The following is a 23,599-nucleotide window of genomic DNA, read 5'->3' as shown; positions in this document are numbered from 1 at the left end:
AGGTTAATTATGAAGCTCCACAGGCTTCTGTGCAAAGACCAGTTCTGTTTACATTATACGTGCTTTAGAAGACATAGCATACCACAGGTCAGCTCAGCAACATTTCGACTTTGGCTTGTTTTTTCTGGTTAACGTTAATTACGTAATTTAGAATTAAAGTTTAGTGTTCTTAGCATTTAGGATGGCCGTGGCGAGTAACTCGAGTGCTGTAAACATTTCATGAAACCTCATCAAAAGTTATCTGAGTTGGAAGGGTGGCTGTTAATAAGCCATTCTTAAGGAAGGAGAACAGAGAAAAATAAGACTGAGGTGTGCCAAATTACACAAGAAATTGACTGGAAAAAGAAATCAGCTGTAATATGTCTTATGGAGTAATGAATCCAAATTTGAAATATGCATGGAAGAGGTCCGAAGAGAGATACAACAGTGAATGTCTATAGCCGTCTTTAACACAGCGTGGATACTCTACCGTGCTTTGAGGATGGATTTCAGCCAGTGTTGTTGGAGCTCTTATCCAAATTAATCAAATTATGAATGTAGAAAAGTTCCACCAGATTTTGATCGACCATGTAATACCACGTAGTGTCTGATTGGCAGCAACTTCATTTTTCAGTACGACAATGATCGCAAACATACTGCCAATGTAGTCAAAGTATGCCTGGATGAAACAACGCATCAGTCATGGATTGATCTCTCCAGGGTTCGAACCTCAAGATAATCGAAGCAGTGTGGGATCATCTTGACAGAAAACAAAACAAAAGGCAGCCAGCATCCAAAGAAGAGTCTCGGATGTCTTTCAAGAAGCCTGCAGAACTAAGAAATTACAAGAAAGCTTACCTATTAGAGTTTAAGCTGTGTTGAAGAATGAAAGGCAGCTTTAACTGAACAAAAGGGGAAAAAAATCCCACATTGACAGCTAACTCAAGAGACAAAAAGCATTAGAACTCAAGTCATTACCTTACTTAAGGATAAATAAGTTAATTAATTACATTAATGCATAAGCAGAAAATAACCTACAGTAACTGCTTTGCGACATGGAAGTGCAAAAGACAACTGAAAGGGAGGATAGTTTCTATATATGTGGTTTCTATTAAGGGACAGAGGAACGATAAGAAACGATAAGAAATCAAGGACAAGGAGTGTGGTGTAGATAAGTGAGGAAATCCGATCATTACTACAAATTTAGTTGAAATTTAAATATTTTAACTATGGTGTGTGAGGTGGGCCCCTGGGTGCCTCCTGTGAGGGCTGTCTGTTTTCCACATTCTGCAACGGTAAAATACGACTTAGAGGCGGATATTTGTTTTACTTTATGGGCAACAGTTGTCTGCCCTTGTTCTTGCTGTTGACAAAACTCGCCTCATGGTCGACTCTGAGAAAAAAACTCTTTCCCACAGAGGGGGGTGCTTTAATAATCTTATTCGAATATGAGCTTTTTTCCACGAAGGCTTATTTTATGGGGAGATGTACGAAATTATTTACTGGGTTACAAGCAATGATAATATCGGCTGTTGACTCCTCATTTTCATTTTCTGTCTATTGAGAAAACCCATTGTAAAAGTAATGAAGAAAAAAACTCTCTACTTTGGTCTGACAAGGAGCAGGCTGCGCAAAACCTACCTCATATAGATGTTTTAATAATAATATTTTTTTGGGGGGGCGCGTTATAAGCATTGAGAAAAAACTGATATCTGCTGTCTCACTCCTCCTTGACCCGCGGTGTGTGTGTGTGTGTGTGTGTGTGTGTGTGTGTGTGTGTGTGTGTGTGTGTGTGAAACAAGATCGCCTGTCGCGGCAATTATGGTTTGTTTTTCAGTCTCTCAAAAGGAAAAGTAGTATTCACTAAGGGATATTTATTCATTTTTTACACATAGGCAGCCTGTAGGTTACAAGCGGATAGAAAGTTCTTCTTTTCATCACAAGCTATGGTGTATCTTAAAGGTTTTTTACAGCGTCTGTATTATAGGAAAATAAAATACTATTGAAATCTCTACAGGAAGTCAGTCTTTATTCCCATTACAAACGCCGGTGCAGCTTAAGAAAGTAAAATTACACCCGCTATTGTAAAAAACTGAGAAAATTGTCATAATATCGAAACAGAATTCAAACTATGAGTTTGCGGAAAACTAACTGCCGTTCTGTCTCTCTATACATCACAGAATCATCTGCTGCATCACCGCTGTGCTTCAGGAACCATACCCCTCCCCTCATGCTTAGGGAACATGACGCATCAGGTCTGAAAATGACTAGACACTTCCGGAGTATTTCCGGTAGGGTCATAAGGTCTGGATCGAGGCCTTCCATAGTAAATATGCTGTATTTGAATATGTCATATTCAAAGCCTTCTTCTTTGGGAGAGCAGATCTCATCGGACACAGGAACGCTGCTGGGCTGCAGAATGAAAGGATCCATCTTGTGTCTGTGACTTAGAAATTGTGACGCCTCCTCTCTGCTTTTATTCCCCTCCCCTGCCGCAGTCCCTCCCTCTAAAAAACTTTTTTTCCCAACAACAGGTGGCGCGCTTCCGGAGGCTTCCCCTCCCTTCTCCGGATGCAATTCGACACGCTTAGCGACAGATGGCGCGCTTCCGGGGTTTCCCCCTCCCTTCTCCGGATGCAATTCGTCACGCTTAGGGGATCAAATTACACACTTCCGGGGGGGAGGGGGGAGGTCAAAAGGTCATGATTAGGGCCATCAATCAAATCGGATCAAATTTTGTCATAAACCGTATGGGAGTATCTCTCTCAAAACATATCCATGTGTTAGAATGGCCCAGTCAAAGTCCAGATCTAAATCCAATCGAGAATCTGTGGCAAGATCTGACAACTGCTGTTCACAAACGCTGTCCATCTAATCTGACTGAGCTGGAGCTGTTTTGCAAAGACGAATGGGCAAGAATTTCAGTCTCTAGATGTGCAAAGCTGGTAGAGACAGACCCTAAAAAACTGGCAGCTGTCATTGCAACAAAAGGTGGTTCTACAAAGTATTGAGTCAGGGGGCAGAATAATTACGCACACCCCACTTTTCAGTTATTTATTTGTAAAACATGTTTGGAATCATGTATGATTTTCCTTCCACTTCTCACGTGTACACCACTTTGTATCGGTCTCTCACGTGGAATTCCAATAAAATTGATTCATGTTTGTGGCTGTAATGTGACAAAATGTGGGGAAGTTCAAGGGGGCCGAATACTTTCGTAAGCCACTGTATGAGCTAGTTTTCATTCTCAGATGGGCCCATTTAAAGTTCACTTTTACATTTAAAAGTGGCCGTCTATTGCCAGGACCCCTCAACTTTGGATTGACCTGCCTGAGGAGATCAGGCTCGCCAAATCTATGACTTCCTTCAAGTCTCTTTGAAAACACATTTTTAAAAATGACTACTGATTGAAAAATGATTAATTGTTGTGGCTTTATCTGTATTGCTGTTTTTTTTTTAACTTTACAATATTAAGAGCTTTGAGGAGTTCATGTAAAAACATCTGTTTTTGTTGGGTCATGTGACTCAGAGGAAGCAGAGGAATTCTTGGCAGCTGTTTGTCATCAGGGCTGATTGTGACCCAGTTTAGATAAGGCACCGATGTTATGTCACCTTTTCACGCTGCATGGTAAGTAAGCTCCTTGGCTGATGGACTCAAGCCTTTCCGCTCACTCAACCAAGCATACACCTCATCACTGGTTTATTGATCTTTTTCTGTAAATATTAAATTCACACTAACAGCTATACAATGCAGTGACCTTTGGCAGCTTCGCAACTGAAGAACTGACTTTGTTGTAAAGACAAGATGAGCTAAGTTAACACAAACCTCAATTGGTCTCTAACCTTTGTAATAATACTTAAATAAAATAAAAAACTGGGGACAAGAGATGCCACAAAGGGCACATCCAATTAAGTAATAATATAATGGAGAATTTCCAGTAGCAAAATGTTGTAAAGACACAGGTGTAACCTATAAACCAGGTTTTAATGCATACGACAGCAAGAGTCAGCAGCATTATCTTGTTATTTTGAAAACCAGTGACAGGATTTCAGAAAAGACAGTTGCCAGGTGCAGTCATGTGTAAAGACTGGAGGTTCAAAGAGCAGTTGCATTTACTTGAATGAGAGAACAGTAAACAATCCATGCACATTTTCCTCATCTTGTGGGCAGGTGCAGAGCCACCAACACATCTTATGTGACTATCATATTGTGAAAATCCAAAAGGTAATGGTAGAATCAAAACCAGCAGGTAGAAAATGTTTATCGATATAATTATTGACTTGTTGTTACTGTAACCTGCACTAAATATTTGACATGTGCTGCCAAGAGTACCTTGCAGAGCAGCCACATTTTGAAAACGTGACAGGAGTGGGCATGGTTTATGTTAAGGTTATATTTGGTTTGGTGTGTTAGGTGAAAAAAAAGAAAGAAATCTTCCTAAACTTATCTGAGGGGTTTTACAAATCAAAGGTCCTCAGTCAGTACAACATCATAATAAATTAGAATGTAATGACCATTTCTATTGCTAAAAACAGAAGCAGACTGTGTTCCAGGCAAGGACAACAAACAGGATGTTGGGAAAAAGATAAAGAGTATTTATTCCATTTGCGATTGTCCAGTCTGAATACAGCAAAGACTGAAGTATAGGCATCATAATAAATGTGTTTATGATTTTCCTGTTGTTTTGTTTTACATAGACAGCAATAGGGTTTTTTTGTGTGTGTTTGTTTTACTGTCATACAAATGCCTTGCCTATTACAAAGGCAAAGAAAATGTATAATAATAAATGAGAGAACTATACAGAATTATACTTTTCAAAATCATATGCATTGAAATATCTATTCATTAATGTGTATATAATAATCATCATAATTTAACTTTAAGCGGACTTTAAACAAAAAGGAGAAATGGCAAAGATGAGAAAAATTGAAGAAGATTTGGAGGAGATTAAGCTGTCGCTTAACTCGTTGTCAACAGATGTCAAAAGAATAGTTAAGCAACAAGGACTGTTAACGAATTTAATGGACCAAATCAAAGAATTAAAAAGCTTGATTAACAAAAAGGATAAAACAATCCAGCTCTTAGAAAGGAGAGTGGAGGATTTAGAACAGCATGCTAGTGATGTGCGGATCGATCCTGAAATATCGATTCCACCGATACCAATCATTTATGGTTTAGAATTGATTCTCACATTAAAGTATCGATATTTTAGTAATTTCGGGTAAATTTGTAGTTTATCATTAACAGGAACACAGTGAAAAGAAACTATAACATTCGGATTGTCTACATTCAAAGGAACTACTTCCTCTTTCACCTTTCATAGTCATGTGTGAAATACGGCTGTATAAATGTCTCGCAGCCCCTTGGCGTGCGCACTCACAACAATGGCTGAGCGTAATTAACTTTTTGGCAGCTTGAAAATGGCATATTATCAGTGTTAATGTTCCTCTAAAAGTTATTAAATGGTTCTAAAGGAACTTTTTGGGATATAATATGTCACATATAGCCCTTCTGGGTGATATCCAACAAGTATGAAGCAGAAATGTTGTTTCAGTGACAAGATATAGGCGGCAATCACTTTTTGGCAGCTTGAAAATGACCAGAGGTGTGGACTCGAGTCACATGACTTGGACTCGAGTCAGACTCGAGTCATTAATTTTATGACTTTAGACTTGACTTGAAAAAATGTTCTAAGACTTGTGACTTGACTTGGACTTTTACACCAATGACTTGGGACTTGAATTGGACTTGAACTGGTTTACTTGAAAAGACTTGATATTTTACCCCAAATATAAAATTTAACATGCATATTATATAGAGATTGAAAATGTGACGTCATTCACGGGTAGAACCGCAAAGGATTCTGGGAACTCGTGGCAAGCGGTACTAGCGCACGCAGGCTTTCAATTAAAATCAGTCACACAGCGATAAAAAGAAACACAAAAATGTCAAGAAGCTGTTGTATCATTAACTGCAATAGCCGGTCGCATGACAGCCACGGGAAGCCGACGGGTAAAGAGATCGGTTGTTATCGGATTACGTCGTTGAAGAGAAATTGTTCGAGCCATGTTTCCGAAGTAACAAAGAGGCGACTGGATTGCAGCCATTCAAAGACCAAATATAACGTCCCAGAACACTCCAGCTCACAGGTTAGTCTGCTCCAAGCATTTACACAAAGGTCAGTCTGCTGTTGTAGTTAATGCGTCATTTTTCTTAACATAATTGGTGACATAGGTTACAAGCAAGTCTGGCGCTGAACAGAAATTGTCGCGCTATGCTCCTTTATTTATTGTGTTTATTGTGCATAAATAGTGAATTGTCCTGACACAATATTGCGTTTCGCTTCTGTTATTATGGTACATTGACAAAAACATATACTTTTATTCACAGGATAAAACAGTTGTTTTGTATCACTAATTGTCCAGTACGATTACAGCATACAGTATTATTGTCACTGCTACATTTCTGTGATGGGTACCAGAAATTATTTCTACTACTAATTAATTACCGTTGAGCTCAAAGGTCCTATTAATAAACGGTTAACGAATGTGTATTTATGACGACGATTTGTGAGACTGGTAAACTTATGATACGTACGATGGTCTTTACTTTCTACACGGTGCATTTCAAGGTCCTGTACCCATCCGTCGGTAAACTGTACCTGGGCTTGTTGCAGTGACCTGAAGTTACTAAACTTCATGAGTGTGTGCACTCACTCCAAGAACCGTATAATTATAAATATGCATATAAATATGCTAAGATGAGATAGTTGACTTCATCTAACTAGCAAATGTTGTCCAGGCTACGTTGGTGATGCAGTTTTTTTTAATATGTATGATATTTTTGTCATGCGATTTTAAAGCCGGTCCTACAACCGCATCCAAGAATAACATGCAGCTTATCTCAGAACTGTCGGTGAAAATTATTCTTGGAGCTAAGTTTAATTGAGCTGCATTTTAAAGAGGTGCAATTTCACAATTTGTGTATATTTTCTAAGTTCACTATTTGTCATGTGTTGAGAAAAACACAGATTTAAAAATTACATGGTCTAATATTTACATTTAGCATATAACTGCAACATTATTTTTTCGTTTTTTTTTAAAGACTCGAAAGGACTTGAAATTCAAAATTTCAGACTTGTGACTTTACTTGGACTTTTACACCAGTGACTTGAGACTCGACTCTGACTTGCCTGACATTACTTGAGACTTGACTTGAGACTTGAGGATAAAGATTTGAGACTTACTTGAGACTTGCAAAACAATGACTTGGTCCCACCTCTGAAAATGACTATTGTCGTTATAAATGTTCTTTTAAAAGTTATTCAGCAGTTCAAAGGGACTGTTTGTGATATAATGTGTCACATTTAACCCTTCTGGATGATTTCCAACAAGTTTGAAGCAGAAATGTTTCAGTGACAAGTTATAGGCCACAGTCATTTTTGGTAGCCCTAAAATGGCATGTTCTCAGCCGTTATTCTGAACAAACAAGAAAGAGTCATAGTGATACTGGCACAATAGGTCTTTATTGTTTTAACTACTGTTCGACAGTCTTACAAAAAATATGAACAACGCGAGTAAATATACTAAACCTGATGCGTGTAGTCATTCGTGACTGTGCCACACACTGAAAGCAACCTTCTGACAAGCGTCATAATTCGGTTAGAAGACACGTTAAAGTTCCACAAATGCGCATACATGTTTTTGGGTTTTTTATATCAGTTGCACGGAAGTAGCTTTCAACGCAAGCAATCCGGGCGCTGCAGCTTTAAGCGGCTGCGCGCGTTCCCGCGGACGGCAATCACTTTTCGGCACAACTTCCTCGCAGCGCAGGCTTGCCTCTGCTAAAACTTAACAGAGCTCCCTGAAAGGCACAACCAATAACATTGGCCATATTTGTCACATGATGTAGGACTCCAGTAGAGAACATATTTTAACTCTTTGAGCACCGCTAGGTGAATGAGACGTTGACAGATCTTTCTTTTTTTTTTTCCAATTGGCTTTGATTTTCTTTACTTGAAGAGATCAAATTATTGGTGGGGACAATTTAATAATCACTGGATATTGGTTGGACATGTCCCTTCTGTCCATGCCAAATCTACGCCCTTGGATTAGTTTAAGGAGCTAAAAGCTGTTGATTTGTGGTTTTCTCTGTGGATAGGTTAGTGACTCATTTTTAATATATATAAAACATTAATTTCTTGATTTGATTGATTTATAGAGAGTGTAACCAGACCTTTAAGAGATAACGACAGAAGAGGGTGTGGTTTCTCTGTACTTTTTATATATCAGAAGTGAAAGCAAAACCAACCAAACTTACCCGAATGAAGGTTTTAAAACAAAGCTCCGCAACCATACTAACTGACATCTCTGCTTAAATTAAATCCTTTTCAATCCTTACTTTTTTCCTGGCAAACAAAATAAACCAGAAGAAGACAGTGTACCACATGAAAGCAAAGGATGTCACGAAAAAGGTAAAGTAAAAATGATCTATGCTATGACTGGCCACATTATATACTGCAAAAACATTAGTATAAGCTGCTCGGGTAATTATATTTAATGAAAAATCAGAAAACATGTTTTTCTTATTCAGTTTTTTATGGAAATAAGAATAAGAAAAAGAATAACAAGTAAAAAAAAAGTTTCAAGTAAGTTGTTTTTTTATTACTCCATATCAGCCTAGATAAATCAACATACAGACAATATTGTTTTATGTTATAGAAAGGAGCTACAGACGGCCTTATGCCGCTACATCACAGACACCCTCACCTACATCCACACTGTGACAGGATTCTGTGAGGGGTTCCCTAAATGGCTGCTGCGCACAAAGACTGAGTTAGACACCTTGATGGACATCAAAGATGGCATTGACGCACTAGACCTGAAAATCACACATGTTTACAATTCAGAGGAAAAATGCAAGACCTTTCTGAAATTCATGAAGAACAAAGTGCAGATAGCAGGCGGGAAAAGCTGGAAAAGGAGCTGACTGAAGTGTTGGAGTACGTTTTGAGAGGCCAGGAGAAACTCCAGCCTTTCTTGGATGCAGTGGAGAAGCTGGCAGTCACCTCACAGCAGGTATTTAAAGAGAACCAGGAGTTACACCTGCCTGAAGGGATCAGACTTGAACATATTCAGTCTGTCATCAGTGCTGCACAACAAATCTGCCCTCTGCTGCTGGAGTTTAAAAGAGATTCAAAAGTCTTCTTCCGCCCAAAACTTGAGAATGTGGATGTGCTGGCATATCAGCTGGACAGATACATAGTGACCTCCCAGAAAATCCATGAGAAGCTGGAGGAACGGTAACATTTAGTAAATACCATATTTTGTTTTTCAGTTATTCAATTCTTATCTTACTACAGAAGCAAGAACACATAAGAAGTGTAACTGTTTCTTCCACAGTGCCATAAATGATATCTGGCTGAAGAGCACAAAGGCCGTGGTAGACTTGAATGTGGATTTGTCTGAGGCTGGCATACAAAGTATGCTTCATCATATTTATCTGCTTAAAGAAATCAGGTAAGTCTATCAGTGTACAGCAGGGGTGCCCAATCCCGGTCCTCGAGAGCTACTATCCTGCAGCTTTTAGATGCATCCCTACTCCAACACAGCTGAATCAAATGGTTTGATCTCTTCAGCATGCCATCATGTTTGGCAAAGGCCTGATAACAAGCCATTCATTTGATTCAGGTGTGTGGGAACAAGGATGCATCTAAAAGCTGCAGGACGGTAGCTCTCGAGGACTGGGATTGGGCACCCCTGGTGTACAGCATCACTCACAAATCTTTATCTGTCAGAATAATATCTGAAATTCCATATCTCTAAAGTGAGGCGTTTATGATGCTATATATGGTCATGTGAGAGATTTAAAGGAACTATTGTGATTGAATGGGTCAGCAAAGAATGGTCTTCTTATAGACTTATTTTAAATTTAATCAGAATTTTTGCCATAACCTGGTTATAAACATAACCAGGGTAATTTTGTACCTCAAAAAATTGAAAGAAAAGAGAAATTGAAAAAAAAGAAGAAACATTTAAAAGTAAAGAAAAGGTAAAATTCTAGGGCATTAAAATTGCATCAAATTAACAGTTGAATGTTTTCACTAATACTAGTGGTCCAACTAGAGCTTAGATCACAAAAAAAAGACTCAATCAAATTATGGAATGTTTCACTTTGAAGGTCAGGTATATCCACCCGTCTATCCAAAGCACTTTAAAACAACCACAGCTGACACAAAGTGCTGTACATTGAAATTAAATTTTAAAAAATACATAAAATATCAATAAAAAACAAATTTACAAGAGGGCCAAAAACCAAAGTTTTTTTTCTTCACGTTTTAAAAGTGGACAGCGAATGGACCCCTCTAACATCCAAGGGCAAGTTATTCCATAATTTAGGAGGAACGCTAGAAAAAGCCCTGTCCCCTCTGAGCTTCCTCCTAGATTTCAGTACTTCCAGGAGCAGCTGGCCAGCTGCCCTGTGAGACTGACAGTGTGTAGGAATGAAGAAGCTCAGAGAGGTAAGGCAGCACAAGATTGTGGAAGCATTTAAAAATGCTTTTCAGTATTTTCTAATATTTGCATTTTCAATAAAAAAAATTTTATTATCAAAGCAAATATTTTATTTTTTATTTTAACATATTATAATGTTCTTGTCTGTCATTTAACTAATTACTTTCACTTAAGAGCACAAAATTACAGAGTTTAAAACTTTCTTCTTCCTCACTAAGGATGGACCCAAACTTCCGGATGGTGTTTTTATTCCAGGAAAAGTCCTGTTCTGACTTCATCAAAGTGGTCCAAAACCGACAGCCGGATATGCTGAAGTTCCTAGAAGACCTGGAGCAGTGTGCTGTACAGTTAGATAGAATGAATAAGGGAGCAAAAATCTCTAGCATAACAGGCAGCTCAGTGGGAGCGGTGGGAGGTGTGCTGTCCATTGTTGGTTTGGCATTAAGTCCTGTAACAGCAGGCGCATCTCTGGGTTTGTCAATAGGTGGGACAGCAATGGGAATCTTGAGTGGAACCAACAGTGCTGTGACCACATTCACAGAGATGAGAGTTAAAAGAAGAGAAAAAAACAAAGCCAATAAAGTCTTTCAGAAGTTCACGAAAGATGTGCAAAATATTAAGAATTGTCTGGGAAAGGTGATCAGTCAACCAACTGATAACATAGAAGTGGGTTTTTATAAAAATATGTGCATGGGATTTGGAAAAGTTGGGTCAGTTGGAAAGAAGATACACACCCTGGTTAAAGATGCTTCGAATGTTAAATTGGTAAAATCTAAAAACCTGGTTACAGGTTCTGGCAAGATGGTGGCCCAGAAAAGTAAAGCATTAAGTAATGCACCCAAGATGGTCCCAGAAATCCCAGAAATGAGTCAGAAAACATTCAAAGGGTCTCTTGCTCTCTCTAAGGCAGGCAGAGCTAGTGCCATTGCACTAAATGCTTTCTTTCTAGGCATGGACATCATCTCCATTTGTCAAGAAAGCATCAGTCTGGGTAAAGCCAACAAAACTAAAACCTCAAAGTTCATCAGCGCCAGAGCTTCACTTTGGAAGTCAGAGATGAAGTCATGGCAAAACATCCATGACTCTCTGAATGAAGGTCTGAAGACATCAGACAAAAAGAAAGCTTTCCTAGAGATGCCTTTTTATCCAGAAATGAAAAGAAAAGTACAGAAAAAACAGTCTGTGTCTTTTGTGGAAATGAATGAAAAAGAGAGAGAAATTATGCACAATAGAAAGTCTGTATCTTTTGAGAACAAACAAAGAGGCAGCAAACTGAAACTCAAAAGAGAGATTTCTTTATTTATTGTCATCCTAGGCTTATTAGGGTGTGCTGCATGGCTCTGTGGTACATTTACCAAGAGTACTTAAGTTGACATCGAGGAGTACGAAAGTGTGCCACTTTATCTTTGGTTTTTGTGGCTAATGTGGACTTGTGTGGAAATTCTGACCAATTTCTTGAGCTATATTCTCTTTCTTTTGTCAGGATCAAAGTTTTGCTAACATCTTTCTTGTTGCTCTCAGAAATATCAGCGTACCAATATTAATTTAGACTTTGTAATAGTTTGTTTTGCTTATGATTCTGCCTTCTCCAATTCTTATTTTCCCCCACAACATTTTCTTTATTGGAATGTAACAGTAGTACGGTGTGGGGATCAATGGACAGACTCATTGTGTAACTGTTTGCTGATTCAGATCCATGTTAGGTGGTCAAACCATATATGAAATAAAGCCTGTACTCTTTTCAGCAGTCAGTGCAATTTAGCTTTTAGCTGATTGTTAATTAGCTTTAGACCTCTCAATTTACAAATCTTGATTTCCTAGAAATTATTAATCATATTTTGTATGTCATATGGATACCCTAAAACAATGGTGTCAAGCATACCAGTTGTGAGATTATTTCATATATCAGTTATTAATGTTTTGATGCATGCTCAATCATCCAGGTAAGGAAATTCCAAAAAATTGATTCTGTTCATCTAGACGTAGAGTTTTCAGTTCGTTTCGTCACTCATCAAAGTTAATTCTTCAGCCTCAGCTGACTGCAGGTTCCCCAACCATATAAACAGTATATTTCTATAATGACTGAAACGACCCCACTGACAAACAATGGGCTGTGAGGTCAGTTTCTCCATTAATATGTAAATTGTCATGACCATTGATTAACAACCACTAAAAAATTATTGATCAATCACAATTGATCAGTGGCCATGAGTACCATTCACAGAGATTTGGGAAACAGCTGGTACTGGGGGCTTAAACAGCAAACAATTAAAGAGCAAGTAAACAGATTCTGGAAAATGATTTTTTTAAAATCTCACCTCCTGCACAGCTCTATCTCACAGTGTACTTTGAGGACAGTTTCCTATCAAAAATTTATATTTTCTGTCTTATCCACAGAACAATATGGGATAATGTCACTGATTCAGCATTTGGATATTTACAGATTCAAATACATGCTTATTAGGGGTGCAACGATACACAAAATTCACGGTTCGGTTCGGTTCGATACTTTGGTGTCACGGTTCGATATTTTTTCGATACAAAAAAATTTTCATGCCTTTTTAATTTGTCATTTATTAAAATTATAAATATATATTTTAACTCAAAAGTACAGTTTTTAAATTTAACCCTAACCCCTGTGCGTGTTTTTTATTTTGACAACGAATGCGCACCTGCGGACCACTCATGTGCAGCCCTGGTTATTTAGCTCGTCATATTGCAGCCACAGAAATTATTTTGTCCATGAAACCATAAAGCTGCACTTTCTTTTTGCCTTATAGTCTGATTTGTCATAATTTGTGGTAAGCTTTTCTTTGGCTGTCACTTCTTCACCCTGACCTGTCTTATTTGGCTCAGCAGAACTAAAATATAAATCCTGCTGCTTTTACACACGCACTCACAAAAGCTCAGCGATTCTCTGCGCGATCAACCTCTCACATGTTTAAGCTTGCTGCGGGAGATTTCACTTGTCATGTTTGCATAGTAAGCTAACGATTAATAAGACGATGTCAGAGGAATTGGTGCACAAATTATCATCACTCACAGATCAGTGCTGTCGCTCTCTATACACAGTTCGCACGATTGCAAAGTGAAAGCAAAAAAACAAGCGCAAATTCAAACGCGATTTCAATATGTCACATATTGACAGTGGCTCACCGATGCCAATGACATAATTACCCAGCTACATTTCTGAAAGAATGCAAAAGCATTGACATATATTTTTCCTTCCTATAATAGCCCGACGGGCAGGGAAGAGATAGATTTTGGTAGCCCGACTGAAAAAATCGCTAGCCCCAGGACGTCGGGCTAGCGATATTGCGAGCCCTGTATCTGATTGAGGAATCACTCATCTTTCGAAAAGAGAGTTTATTACAGAGAAATGTCTCTTTCCAAAATAAAAGCTATACTATCCGCTTCTTCTGGGCTATATTCTCAGCAGCATATTAAACAGCTGTCTAAATGACTCGGCTAAAGTTAGTAGCATGCTTGCTTGTTTTTGTCTGCTTCCACTTGTCTTTGCACTAGAATGATGGCGCCGGTGAGGTCGGCTGCCGTCACGACTGCTCCGACCACTTTTTCTTTGTCTTTGTTTTTTAAGTTAGTTTTCAGCGTTTCTAAATCGGCAAAATCATCACCATTGGGTACATTAGGTATGACAGTGACACTCTTGTTTCTATTGGTATACAATGTACTCACAATTCGAAGTTTTTAACTCCGGATCCGAGCTGGCCGAGTGAGATCTCGAGGGAGAACAAAGGGAAGCGGCGGCGGCCTAGAAGGAAGCGAGCCGGCGTCAGGAACAGGCTGAGAGCTCGTGCACACCGCACACCTCTGCCTAGCATCCTGCTCGCCAACGTCCAGTCACTGGAGAACAAGCTTGACGACCTCAGGGCCAGGATAAAGTTCCAGAGAGACATTCGGGACTGCAATCTCCTCTGCTTCACCGAGACATGGCTGAACCCAGCGGTGCCGGACCACGCCATCCAGCCGGCCGAGTTCTTCTCGGTTCACCGCATGGACAGGACACGGGACTCGGGGAAGTCAAGGGGAGGCGGCGTGTGTTTAATGGTGAACAACAACTGGTGCAACAGTGCGAACGTTGTTCCTCTCACACGCTCCTGCACACCAAATCTGGAACTACTGTCCATCATGTGTCGTCCTTTTTATCTACCTCGGGAATTTACATCGGTCATTGTAAGTGCCGTTTATATTCCACCACAAGCGGACACGGTCACCGCCTTATGCGAGCTGCATGAGGCACTCACACAGCACCAGACACAACACCGGGACGCTGCGCTTATTGTGACGGGGGACTTTAATAGCGCCAACCTCAAACGCGCAGCGCCGAACTTTTATCAACACATCACCTGCCCCACCAGGGGTGAAAGGACACTGGACCACTGCTACACTACGGTCAAGGACGGCTACAAGGCACAATCCCGCCCCCCGTTTGGAAAATCTGATCACGCCGCCATCTTCCTCATGCCAAAATACAAACAAAGGCTGAAACAGGAAGTTCCGGTTCAGAGGAAGGTCGCGCGCTGGACGGATCAATCGGTGGCCGCGTTACAGGACGCACTCGATGACGCAGACTGGGGCATGTTCAGAAACAGCTCCGACGATGACGTCAACGTGTTTATGGAAGCGGTTGTGGGATTCATCGGGAAACTAGCGGATGATACCGTGGAGACAAAGACTATCACAACGTTTCCCAACCAGAAGCCGTGGGTGGATAAAACCATCCGCGACGCTCTGAGATCCCGCACCGCTGCCTACAACACGGGACTCATTACGGGGGACATGGACCCGTACAAAGCCGCGTCATATAACGTGCGGAGGGCGGTGAAAGAGGCGAAGCAGCGCTACGGGAGGAAACTAGAGTCACAACTCCAACAGAGTGACTCTAGGAGCCTGTGGCGGGGACTAAGGACAATAACGGACTATAAAGCACCAACAACCGGTATGACGAACGCGGCCGTGACTCTGGCAGACGAGCTGAACACTTTCTATGCTCGCTTCGAGGCTGCAGCTAAGGTCTCCAACAATGCTAGTGTTAGCGGCGCTAATGGCTGCAGACAGGAAGATACTGCCAGCACCGGAAACGTGCTCGTCATCTCCGAGCATGAAGTAAGGAGAGCCTTCAAGAGAGTGAACACCAGGAAAGCAGCAGGACCAGACGGCATCCCAGGTCGTATCCTAAGAGACTGCGCATACCAGCTAGCTCCTGTGTTCACTGAGATATTCAACATCTCTTTATCTCAGTCGGTGATCCCCACATGCTTCAAAGAGTCCATCATTGTTCCTGTCCCGAAGAAACCCCACCCTGCTTCTCTCAATGACTATCGCCCTGTAGCCCTCACCTCAGTAGTGATGAAGTGCTTTGAACGCCTGGTCAGAGACTTCATCATTTCTTCACTACCAGACACACTGGACCCACTACAGTTCGCTTACCGTCCAAATCGTTCCACAGACGATGCCATCTCTCATCTCCTCCACACATCACTCACTCACTTGGACACTAGAAGGGGGAATTATGTTAAAATGCTCTTCATAGACTACAGCTCTGCATTTAACACCATAATTCCCTCCACACTCACCACCAAGCTGGAGCATCTGGGACTCAGCTCATCTATGTGTCAGTGGATCTCCAACTTCCTAACTGGCAGACCACAGGCAGTAAGGATGGGCGGACATGTCTCAGCCTCCACCACTCTCAGCACTGGAGCCCCCCAGGGGTGTGTTCTGAGCCCCCTGCTGTACTCTTTGTACACATATGACTGTGTGGCCACTACCAGCTCCACCACCATCATCAAGTTTGCTGACGACACCGTCGTGGTCGGCCTGATCTCTGATAACAACGAGACGGCCTACCTGAAGGAGATTAGGAATCTGGAGAACTGGTGCCAGAGGAACAACCTCCTTCTAAACGTCAGTAAGACAAAGGAGCTGATAGTGGACTTCAGCACTAAGCAGGAGAGGAACTACCAGACCCCCGTCATCAACGGGTGCCCAGTGGAGAGAGTGGACAGCTTCAAATACCTTGGAGTTCACATCACGCAGGACCTGTCATGGTCCTGTCACATCAACACCGTGGTGAAAAAGGCCCGACAGCGTCTCTACCACCTCAGACGCTTGAGAGACTTCCAACTGCCCTCCAAGGTGCTCAGGAACTTTTACTCGTGCACCATGGAGAGCATCCTGTCGGGAAACATCTTAACCTGGTTCGGGAACAGCACCATGCAGGACAGACGAGCTCTACAGAGGGTTGTGCGGTCAGCTGAGCGCACCATCCGCTCCGAGCTCCCTGACCTGCACTCAATCTACAGCAGGCGGTGCTGGACCAAGGCCAGGAAGATCGTGAAGGACCTCAGCCATCCCAACAACAGACTGTTCTCTCTGTTGAGGTCAGGAAAGCGATTCCGCTCCCTGAAGACCAACACAGAGAGACTGAGGAGGAGCTTCTTCCCGCAGGCGATACGGTCTCTCAATCACACCACCACACAGTACTGACCCACACATATGGTTCTTACATACACACCGGACTTTCTGGACCTTGGTTTTGCACAACACTGGTCACTATATTCTTCATTTCCGGTTAATACTTGTACAGCTGCTGTTATTGTGTATATATTTATTTATATTTAGATTTCTTCATACATTCTTATATAGTTCTATATTGTGTATTGTGTATTTTGTTGTACAGTTATTTTATTTTCAACTTTAATTTATATATTTATCTTTATCTTATTCTTCCCAGTTAAATTTACCCTTCATTCTAATTTGTGTTGTACAGTTATTTCATTTTTAACCTTAATTTATATTTTATTCCTTCCTAGTTAAATTTACCCTTTTTAATTTTTCATATTTATTTCCTATCTTATTCATAGCCTTTTCCTTTTTTGTTCTCTTTAGGTCACGAGCAGTTGTCCAAGCATTTCACTACATATCGTACTGTGTATGACTGTGTACGTGACAAATAAAATTTGAATTTAATTTATTTATTATTTATGTAAATGTGCAGTCATATTCGTTGTGTTCCCACTAGTGCTCTCAGGTTAATCTCGTTGAAATGACCTTAACGCCACAACACGGCAAATCTCCGTTAACGAGCTACCGCCGATCGCCCCGTGCATGGGGCTAGACAGCCAACACGTTAACGAGCTAACTGCGCTAACACACTAGTTCCCACCCATGTAATTGAGCATTGCATGGCACATCCAACATACTGTTTTACTTTAGTCCATGACTCGCTTACCTTCAGGGTCATACGTCACATGAAAACCAAAATAATTCCAAACACCAAATCTGAATGAGGGTGGGGGAGGTCCATGTTTCAAGGAGAGCTTAACTTCTGTCTCGCTAGCTTGCCCTGCTCTCTTCCTTCTGACGATGCTGTCTGCGTTGAGCGCTCAGTGGATCTGCGCTCGACAGTGCAGCCTAGGCGGAGTAGTCGAACGCAGATTCACTCAGCGCTCAACACAGACAGCATCGTCAGAAGGAAAGTTGATAAAATAAATTACAAATTTTGTATTGTTCGATACATATGCCTACCGAACCGAAAGCACTGTATCGAACGGTTCAATATCGATACGAATATCGTTGCACCCCTAATGCTTATGTATGTGAGCTTTTACGTGCAGCAGCTTCACATTGTGGTCAGCGGTGGAATTACATCCATGCTGAAAATAACTAACACTGATTATCAGTGGGAAGAATTAAATTAGTCTTTGTGAAACAGAAATGTGGTTTGTAGTTAAAGGAGTAGTTATGTACTTTAAAAGAACCTGATTAAACATTAAACCAGGATAACATTTGGATGACATCTGATCAAATCTGGCTGCCGAATGAATTCATAAGTGAAAACTGACACAAGCTGACAACACAAACATGTTTCCAAAAATGACATTGAGCAACAAACCGAGACAACCGACTGTATTAGAGGCAAAAAGCAAAACACGTTTTTAAAAAAGAAAAAAAAACAGTTGTCCAAAGTGGGGAGCACAGTGTTGTGGTGTCTAACACTGTTTCCTCACAGCACTACGATTCTGGGTACTAATCCACCATCTGTCCTGAGTGGAGATTATATCTTGTCCCCATAGGTGTGCAAATGGTTGTCTGTGTTAGTCCGAGGACAAAAGGCCACCTGAACAGGGTGCCTTTCGTCGTGTGGCAGCTGGGATATTTTGTTTTTATTATTGGTGAAGAACTGAAAACTCAGAATTTACATTTAGACTAGGATTTTGTTGAACTAACTATTAATATATGAGGTTCCATTCAGTTCAAGGAATTAAATTTTAGCGTGGCTGCAACTTACTCCTTAAGTTAAAAATGATGCTGTATATTGTAGTTTATATGTTATACTACTTTCACAGTGAATCACATTTTATAGTAATACACTCTGAATGAGGATTTAAGTAATTACTCTTAGATCTACAGTAGAAAACAACAGAAATCCGGATGGTGTAATAGTATAATCTCAGTAACATCACCAATTGTTACATTTGCTGTATTTTACAGCTGTTTTCATGAGTACGGTGAGTTACCGTAAAGATAATGTAATCTCATGGAATTTTCCCACAATTACATGCAAATTACAGTACTAAACTGCTAACATCCTTTAGAGTTTTTTACTGTTGATTTTGCAGTACTAAGCTATGGAAATTACTGCAAAGGCTAACAGTGTGCTTACAGAATAGATATCAGAGTCTTAAACAGGCTGGCTTCTGCTAAATGGGTCAAACTGGGCAGAAAGTATACAAACACATAACATCCTTATAGAATATCATCTAACACAATAGATCAACTTACCTCAAAATATATAAAGCATATAAACAATTACAGCAATATGATACAACAAACACAGCAGTGCTACTGATCCAAAATACTCAAAGCTTCATAGAACTGAAAAAAACATGGAATTTTATTTTTATATCCATTCTGCTGCTGATACATACTTTAGGTTTCTGAATATTAAACTTGTTACTGCTTTTCATAGCGTTTAACTGAGTACTTTCTACCATATTGAAAAAACTTTAATGATAAAATTATTTTAACATTACCTAATAAGACTGATTCAGGACAGACAATTAGTTATTTTAAACTTTTCTAGCAGTCCTTCACAAACAGGGAACAGTCAGTCTATTCTCTCCATCTGTCAGCTGGTGCTGGCTCGTCATCCTCCTCTTCCTCACACACTGCTGAGTTTGTCCTGGTGGATCATCAGAGGTGCAAAGCCTCACACATGATGTGCAGCAGTGGGTCCCTCAGTCTGTCCTCACTCTGGACACTTGCAGTTGTCACACATGGAAATCAAATGTGTGATAAGCTGCAGGATTCAAACACAAGTGTAACTTGTAAATTCATGTTCATACTTTTATTACACAATCAGAGAGAAAGAAAAAGAGAGAGAGAGTGCAGGACAGACAGACAGGTGACAGTCTCAGCTGTATACAGAACAGCACAAGAGGAGGAGGATTTTGTGTTTGTGTTATTACGAGTGCTAAACAAGAAGAGTTCCCAGATGGTACAGTGGACACATGTGTGACTCCTGTGATTAAAGCATCTTACTACTGGGATACTACTGGGATACACGGAACCACGAAGTCTACACCGGACCCGCCCTTCAAATTTGGGAAAATTAACTGTGCATTTGTCGATCGCATTTGGAGTACACTTTGAATTGGGACTCCCTTCGGCGCGTCGCTGTGACGTAATCGATCTACAAACGCGCACTACAAAGCGTGTGGTCGCTGGATTGGGACAGAGCTGTACATATACACACTCTAACAGACTGGAGGAGCCAGGAATCAAACCACTAACCATCAGATCAGCAGGTGACCTGCTCTACTGCCTAAACTGCAGCCACTCAGAGGTAAGCATGAGTAAATCGTCACTAGGTTTTGGATAAAGTGTACACTCACAAACCTGTCAAATCTGCATTTGAAACACTGGCTACTATAGCAGTATAGTATTGCAACGTGGCATTTGGCTCTTCTAACTAAAATAGGAAAACAGGAACATAAATTGTGCCATCATTGCCAGACCTGGACCACATCTGGTTGACATACACCCTGCCATGACACCAGTCAGTCAGAAGTGCCAGCTTGATGCCAGATCCGGGCCAGAGCTGTTTTCTATGAGCCTGGGCCACAAAACCCAAACAACAATCAGGCCAGATGTGGCATGCGATCACTTAAACAGTGCCATCTATGCCAGGCCTGGCCCATATCTGGATGAAATACGTCTTATCATACCAGAAGTCAACCAGCAGTACTCGCTTGATACCAGATGCAGGCCAGACATGCTTGCTATGTGGGTATAAGTTACATATACTGTATATAACTAGCAGCTCTCTCCAGCTGTGTCGATCTATATTATCTTTTTTGACCCCAAGTGTTTATTTCCAGAGAAAAGAAACAGCAGACTATGCTAATAGGATGTGATGTTACAACACTAGTCAAATATTAATGCATAATATTTGTTTATGACATAATTCTTTGTTATGGAAAAAAATATTTTTTAAATAATCATGAACATTAGGAGTAGTGATTTTAGAACTTTATGTATATAATTTGTCATTTTTTACTGATGTAGGCCAAAAATAAATACTTAGTACCATTTAATTTAGTTTAAAGGCTTATTTGCAAGATGCAGGAACCTAAAACATTAAAAGCTAAAAATTTATTTCGCATGAAACGGGAATTAAAACATGGTGATAGAGCCAGGTGCAGATGCAAGTCAGATGTTAATTTGGCTGTAGGCTATGGCACTTGGCCACAGCTGGAGCTAGTTGACACAACTTGGTCAGGAGCAATAGGATTGACGGAGTGTGTTTAAATGAACCTGACAAATGTCACAGATGAAATATTAACTGTTTATTTCCTGGATTGATGTCTACTACACATCTGTTTGACCGTTACCAGTTAATCTGTGACACCAGTTAATCTGGAACACCGGCAGATGAGTTTGCACTCTTCCGTAAGAGAAATATTCCAGCGTGAAAAGTAAAGACAGCAGACAGTGTGAGGAGAAGTTCTGGTTCGGTTGTTGTGGGTAATCACTCAAGGTCAGGTAAGGTTCGTTCATTTAAATTCGATTCTAAGCTTGATAAAAGTCTAATAAAAACCAATGCCTGCAATTACTGTCATGAAAGGGGCGATTGTGGCTCAAGAGTTGGGAGTTCGCCTTGTAATTGGAAGGTTGCCGGTTCGAGCCCCGGCTTGGACAGTCTCGGTCGTTGTGTCCTTGGGCAAGACACTTCACCCGTTGCCTACTGGTGGTGGTCAGAGGGCCCGGTGGCGCCAGTGTCCGGCAGCCTCGCCTCTGTCAGTGCGCCCCAGGGTGGCTGTGGCTACATGTAGCTTGCCATCACCAGTGTATGAATGTGTGCGTGAATGGGTGGATGACTGGATATGTAAAGCGCTTTGGGGTCCTTAGGGACTAGTAAAGCGCTATATAAATACAGGCCATTTACCATTTACCATGAAAGGTCCCTGGAAGGCAGAATTTCCAAGGTTGCAGGCCAAAACCACAAGAATTACATCTTATATTAAACCGGCTGCAGCCTCTGCACCTGTTACATGAGTTACATGTGCAAAATGCCTGATGATGTTTTGTTAATTCCTGCTGTTTGGGATGCTATAGTCCTTTTATTAGGGATGTTTTTGTTTTCTTGGTGGGAAGTGGGGATAAAGTCCCAGTTTAAATTCTGAGTGATTCAGGAGACTATGACTCCTATATAGTGAACCTGTATAGTGTGCTGCCCTTCTCAAAGGAGTCTGACACAGGTGACTGCCTCCTCAGTAGTGGGAGGGGTTTTACCACCCTCCCTGTTCCTTTGCATAAGCTCATCAAACCATTAAGCTAGCACCATTACAACTTATTCTTCTGATATTGGAACCTTTTGAACATCTTGTTCTATACTGTGTGGGTCCTTTGCTGCCCTCAACATCTGGAAATAAGTATCTTCTTGCAGTGATGTGTCAAAGTACCAAAATTCCTGCTGGATATCCACGGAGGTCAGTGACGAGCAAGGCATTGGTGACAGCTCTAACTCAGTTTGTTTTGGTGTGAGTGGTCAGAGTTCAAATTTTTCATCTCACATGTTCGCCGAAGTTTTGTAAACCCTGCACATAAACCATAATTGGTCATCAAGATACCATGCACAAAGACAGGGTGCTCTGGAAAGGTTTCCCCAGATGCTAAAGTCTCTTTAGCGTACCTATTGTATAAAGCTTAGTAGAGACTGGGAAGAGGGTCTTCCATGGCTGATTTTGGCTGAAAGAAAACATAGGTTTCAGCCCTAATGAGCTTGGGTTTTGACATAGTGTGCGTCGGCCCTTGGCTGTAATAAAAAATAAAGGGGTTTATTCCGAGCCACCTAAAAAACTTGGTTGAGTTTGTAAATGGATTTAGACTTTCATTGCTTGTAGCTGGGATTGCCAATTGTCAGTTTTGTTGTGGGGACCAAGTTTCAGCCTTTTTGCCAGTTGTGGCATCTCTGTATCGTCCCCCATTTACAGGCCCTCACAGGTCCTTAATGAGAAACTTTTGATCTAAATTACTTTCAACCCTAAAATGAAAAAAGTTGGTTCAGCGCTGTCATGTAAACTTACTCAAACCGTATTATGCAAGTGACCAAAATTCTAGTCGGTGTGTTAAGGACACCGTTCACCCTTGTTTGTTTCTTCACTTCCGTAATTTTCTGAAATTGATGAAATACCAGAGCCTGATGACAGTTTGGTCATTTGAAAAAATTTCAGTCTCTTTGTATTCTGGATAAATTCCTGTCTCATTTCCCGGTAGATAAATGCAATGAGCTGTCAGAACTGATTTTGTATTGCTGTTTGTTTGGTGAGGTTCCTACTTGCACGGACTTGATTGATCATGATACATGATGCAAATGCATTTTCTTTCCATCAACGAACTGTTAATTGAGCAGATTTGACACGGTTTCTTGAGCTAATTCAAAACTTGCCCCCTCCCTCTGCTATCAGTGTACCATATTTAGTTCCAAATAATTAATGAAGTAATTATGAAGTAGAATCAAGTAATCTAGAGGTGGTTGTAGAAGTAGGCTGAGTGTAAAGTCTCCCAGTTCATCAGGGCC

The 23,599-nt window shown here is 40.8% G+C and overlaps 1 pseudogene; it reads left to right on the top strand.

The window, feature by feature from the left end:
• Positions 1-8,439: 8,439 nt before the first annotated feature.
• Positions 8,440-12,238, top strand: LOC113021515 (uncharacterized; annotated as a pseudogene).
• The last annotated feature ends 11,361 nt before the right edge of the window (positions 12,239-23,599 follow it).

This window comes from Astatotilapia calliptera, chromosome 4, assembly GCF_964374335.1.
Source record: "Astatotilapia calliptera chromosome 4, fAstCal68.1, whole genome shotgun sequence".
Taxonomy (NCBI): domain Eukaryota; kingdom Metazoa; phylum Chordata; class Actinopteri; order Cichliformes; family Cichlidae; genus Astatotilapia; species Astatotilapia calliptera.
Note: the sequence above shows the minus strand (reverse complement) of the source record. Positions and strands in the feature narration are given on the sequence as shown.